General features: G+C 35.6%; 1 non-coding gene across 1 annotated transcript; it reads right to left on the minus strand.

Moving 5' to 3' along the window:
* Positions 1–4,230: 4,230 nt before the first annotated feature.
* On the minus strand, positions 4,231–4,338 carry LOC148574321 (small nucleolar RNA R71). The gene has a single exon (XR_015906247.1). It is a non-coding gene; the product is annotated as a small nucleolar RNA R71 (small nucleolar RNA).
* Between the last annotated feature and the right edge of the window lie 753 nt (positions 4,339–5,091).

A 5,091-nucleotide genomic window follows, 5' to 3' on the forward strand; every position in this document is an offset into this window, starting at 1 on the left:
TCAAGAGGTATTAGCAAAACGCACTATAATAAAGGGTCAGGAATCTATTCCTCAACTCTTGATCCAATGGCAAAATACTCATAGTTCAGAAGCTACTTAGGAGGATGCTTCATATATCAGGAATCCCTTTCCAACCTTCAACCTTATGGACAAGGTCGATTTTTATGGGGAGGGTAATGATGTGAAAATGGGTCAAATACGGGTACAATTGGAAGATTATGATAATGAGAATGTGATGAGCGGATAATTTATACACTTTTTGGCATTGTTTTTAGTATGTTTTTAGTAGAATCTAGTTACTTTTAGGGATGTTTTCATTAGTTTTTATGTTAAATTCATATTTCTAGACTTTACTATGAGTTTGTGTGTTTTTCTGTGATTTCAGATATTTTCTGGCTGAAATTGAGGGACTTGAGCAAAAATCAGATTCAGAGGTTGAAGAAGGACTACTGATGCTGTTGGATTCTGACCTCCCTGCACTTAAAATGGATTTTCTGGAGCTAAAGAACTCAAAATGGCGCGCTTCCAATTGCGTTGGAAAGTAGATATCCAGGGCTTTCCAGCAATATATAATAGTCCATACTTTGCCCAAGTTTAGACGACGCAAACTGGCGTTCAACGCCAGCTCTCTGCCCAATTCTGGCGTCCAGCGCCAGAAACAAGTTGCAAAGTGGAGTTCAACGCCCGAACTGGCACAAAAGTTGGCGTTCAACTCCAGAAAGAGCCTCTGCACGTGGAACATTTAAGCTCAGCCCAAGCACACACCAAGTGGGCCCCGGATGTGGATTTATGCATCAATTACTTACTTCTGTAAACCCTAGTAACTAGTTTAGTATAAATAGGACTTTTTACTATTGTATTAGACATCTTTGATCAGTTGTATGCTATCTTAGATCACGTTTTGGGGGCTGGCCATTCGGCCATGCCTGGACCTTTCAGTTATGTATTTTCAACGGTAGAGTTTCTGCACTCCATAGATTAAGGTGCGGAGCTCTGCTGTTCCTCAAAGATTAATGCAAAGTACTACTGTTTTCTATTCAATTCAACTTATTCCGCTTCTAAGATATTCATTCGCACTTCAACCTGAATGTGATGAACGTGACAATCATCATCATTCCCCATGAACGCGTGCCTGACAACCACTTCCGTTCTACCTTCGATTGAATGATTATCTCTTAGATCTCTTAATCAGAATCTTCGTGGTGTAAGCTAGATTGATGGCGGCATTCATGAGAATCCGGAAAGTCTAAACCTTGTCTGTGGTATTCCGAGTAGGATTCTGGGATTGAATGACTGTGACGAGCTTCAAACTCGCGAGTACTGGGCATAGTGACAGACGCAAAAGGAGAGTGAATCCTATTCCAGCATGATCGAGAACCTTAGATGATTAGCCGTGCTGTGACAGATCATTTGGACCATTTTCACAAGAGGATGGGATGTAACCATTGACAACGGTGATGCCCTTGCATAAAGCCAGCCATGGAAAGGAGTAAGACTGACTGGATGAAGGCAGTGGGAAAGCAGAGATTCAGAGGAACGAAAGCATCTTTACACGCTTATCTGAAACTCTCACCAATGAATTACATAAGTGTTTCTATCCTTCTTTTATTATTTAATTTCGAAAACTCCATAACTATTTTATATCCGCCTGACTGAGATTTACAAGGTGACCATAGCTTGCTTCATACCAACAATCTCCATGGGATCGACCCTTACTCACGTAAGGTTTATTACTTGGACGACCCAGTGCACTTGCTGGTCAGTTGTATCGAAGTTGTGACAAATTATGAATTTGAGATTAGAGCACCAAGTTTTTGGAGCCATTACCAGAGTTCACAATTTCGTGTACCAAGTTTTTGGCGCCGTTGCCGGGGATTGTTCGAGTTTGGACAACTGACGGTTCATCCTGTTGCTCAGATTAGGTAATTTTCTTTTTATTTTCTTTTCAAAAGAAAAAAAAATTTTCAAAAATCTTTCAAAAAATTCTCATCTGTTTTCGAAAAAAAAAATTTTAAATAAAAATATATTTTTTCTTCAGAATTTTTAAGAATGAATTCTAGTGTTTCATGAAGCATGTTGAAGCCTGGCTGGCTGTAGGAAATGTCAGGCATGTCATGTCTGAGTTACATACTAAAGCTTGGCTGGCTATTAAGCCTTGCCTGACCCTTTGATTGGAGCTTTAGACTAAAGAGCATAAGATTCCTGGAATTCATATTAAAAATTTTGGAATCCTTATTTTTCTTTTTTCAAAATGATTTTCGAAAAAATTAAAAGAAAATACAAAAAAATCATAAAATCATAAAAAATCAAAAATATTTCATGTTTCTTGTTTGAGTCTTGAGTCAAGTTGAAAGTTTGGTGTCAATTGCATATTCATCTTGCATTTTTCGAAAAATTCATGCATTCATGGTGTTCTTCATGATCTTCAAGTTGTTCTTGGTAAGTCTTCTTGTTTGATCTTGATGTTTTCTTATTTTGCATCTTTTCTTGTTTTTGTGCATTTTTGCATCCATAGAGTCTAAACATGAAAGATTTCTAAGTTTGGTGTCTTGCATGTTTTCTTTGCATATAAAAATTTTCAAAAAAATAAGTTCTTGATGTTCATCTTGACATTCAAAGTGTTCTTGGTGTTCATCTTGATATTCATAGTGTTCTTGCATTCATCACATACTTTGATCCAAAATTCTCATGCATTGCATCATTTTGCATGTTTTTCTCTGTCATCATAAAAATTCAAAAATAAAAAAAAATATCTTTTCTTTTTTTTCTCTCTCTTAAAATTTCAAAAATTAGATTTGACTTTTTCAAAAATTTTTAAAATCTAGTTGTTTTTATGAGTCAAATCAAATTTTCAATTTAAAAATCTTATCTTTTTCAAAATCTTTTTCAAAAATCAAATCTTTTCCATTTTTCTTAGTTATTTTCGAAAATTCTAAAAATATTTTTCAAAAATATTTTTCTTATTTTTTTTATATCAAATTTTCGAAAATAACAATAACAATTAATGTTTTGATTCAAAAATTTCAAGTTTGTTACTTGCCTGTTAAGAAAGATTCAAACTTTGAGTTCTAGAATCATATCTTGTGATTTCTTGTGAATCAAGTCATTAATTGTGATTTTAAAAATCAAATCTTTTTCAAAACTAATTTCAATCATATCTTTTCAAAAATATCTTTTTATCTTATCTTTTTCAAAAAAAAATTTGATTTTAAAATATCTTTTCTAACTTCTTATCTTCTTATCTTTTCAAAATTGATTTTCAAAATTGTTTCAACTAACTAACTAACTTTTTGTTTGTTTCTTATCTTTTTCAAAACTACCTAACTAACTCACTCTCTCTAATTTTCGAAAATATCTTCCCTCTTTTTCAAAAATTCTTTTTAATTAACTAATTATTTTAATTTTTGATTTCAATTTTCGAAAATTACTAACCTTCTTCAAAAACTATTTTCGAATCACTAACCCTTTTTCAAAAATAATTTTCGAAAATCCTTCTCCCTCATCTCCTTCTAATTATTTATTCATCTACTAACACTTCTCTTCATCTCACATCACTGCTCCTATCCTTACCCTTGTGTTTGGATTCTTCATTTTTCTTCACCCCTATTCCTTTTCTTCTTCTACTAACAATAAGGAACCTCTTTACTGTGACATAGAGGATTCCTCTTCTTTTCTTGTTCTCTTCTCTTTCTTATGAGCAGGAACAAGGAAAAAGGCATTCTTGTTGAAGCTGATCCAGAACCTGAAAGGTCTCTGAAGAGGAAACTAAGAGAAGCTAAATTACAACAATCCAGAGACAACCTTATTGAAAATTTCGAACAAGTAAAGGAGATGGCAGCCGAACCCAACAACAATAATGCAAGGAGAATGCTTGGTGACTTTACTGCACCAAATTCCAATTTACATGGAAGAAGCATCTCCATTCCTGCCATTGGAGCAAACAACTTTGAGCTGAAACCTCAATTAGTTTCTCTGATGCAGCAGAACTGCAAGTCTCATGGCCTTCCATCCGAAGATCCTTTTCAGTTCTTAACTGAATTCTTGTAGATATGTGATACTGTTAAGACTAATGGAGTAGATCCTGAAGTCTACAGGCTCATGCTTTTCCCTTTTGCTATAAGAGACAGAGCTAGAGTGTGGTTGGACTTTCAACCCAAAGACAGCCTGAACTCTTGGGATAAGCTGGTCAGGGCTTTCTTAGCCAAGTTCTTTCCTCCTCAAAAGCTGAGCAAGCTTAGAGTGGATGTTCAAACCTTCAGACAGAAAGAAGGTGAATCCCTCTATGAAGCTTGGGAAAGATACAAGCAGCTGACCAAAAAGTGTCCTTCTGACATGCTTTCAGAATGGACCATCCTGGATATATTCTATGATGGTTTATCTGAGCTATCAAAGATGTCATTGGATACTTCTGCAGGTGGATCCATTCACCTAAAGAAAACGCCTGCAGAAGCTCAAGAACTCATTGACATGGTTGCTAATAACCAGTTCATGTACACTTCTGAGAGGAATCCTGTGAGTAATAGGACGCCTATGAAGAAGGGAGTTCTTGAAATTGATACTCTGAATGCCATATTGGCTCAGAACAAAATATTGACTCAGCAAGTCAATATGATTTCTCAGAGTCTGAATGGAATGCAAGCTGTATCCAATAGTACTCAGGAGGCATCTTCTGAAGAAGAAGCTTATGATCCTGAAAACCCTGCAATAGCAGAGGTAAATTACTTAGGTGAACCTTATGGAAACACCTATAATCCATCATGGAGAAATCATCCAAATCTCTCATGGAAGGATCAACAAAAGCCTCAACAAGGCTTTAATAATGGTGGAAGAAACAGGTTTAACAATAATAAACCTTTTCCATCATCTACTCAGCAACAGACAGAGAACTCTGAACAAAATACCTCTAATTTAGCAAACTTAGTCTCTGATCTGTCCAACGCCACTGTAAGTTTCATGAATGAAACAAGGTCTTCCATTAGAAATTTGGAAGCACAAGTGGGCCAGCTGAGTAAAAGGATCACTGAAATCCCTCCTAGTACTCTCCCAAGCAATACAGAAGAAAATCCAAAAGGAGAGTGCAAGGCCATTGAA

This window comes from Arachis ipaensis, chromosome B2 (assembly GCF_059453495.1).
Source record: "Arachis ipaensis isolate K30076 ecotype BB chromosome B2, ASM5945349v1, whole genome shotgun sequence".
NCBI classification, from domain to species: domain Eukaryota; kingdom Viridiplantae; phylum Streptophyta; class Magnoliopsida; order Fabales; family Fabaceae; genus Arachis; species Arachis ipaensis.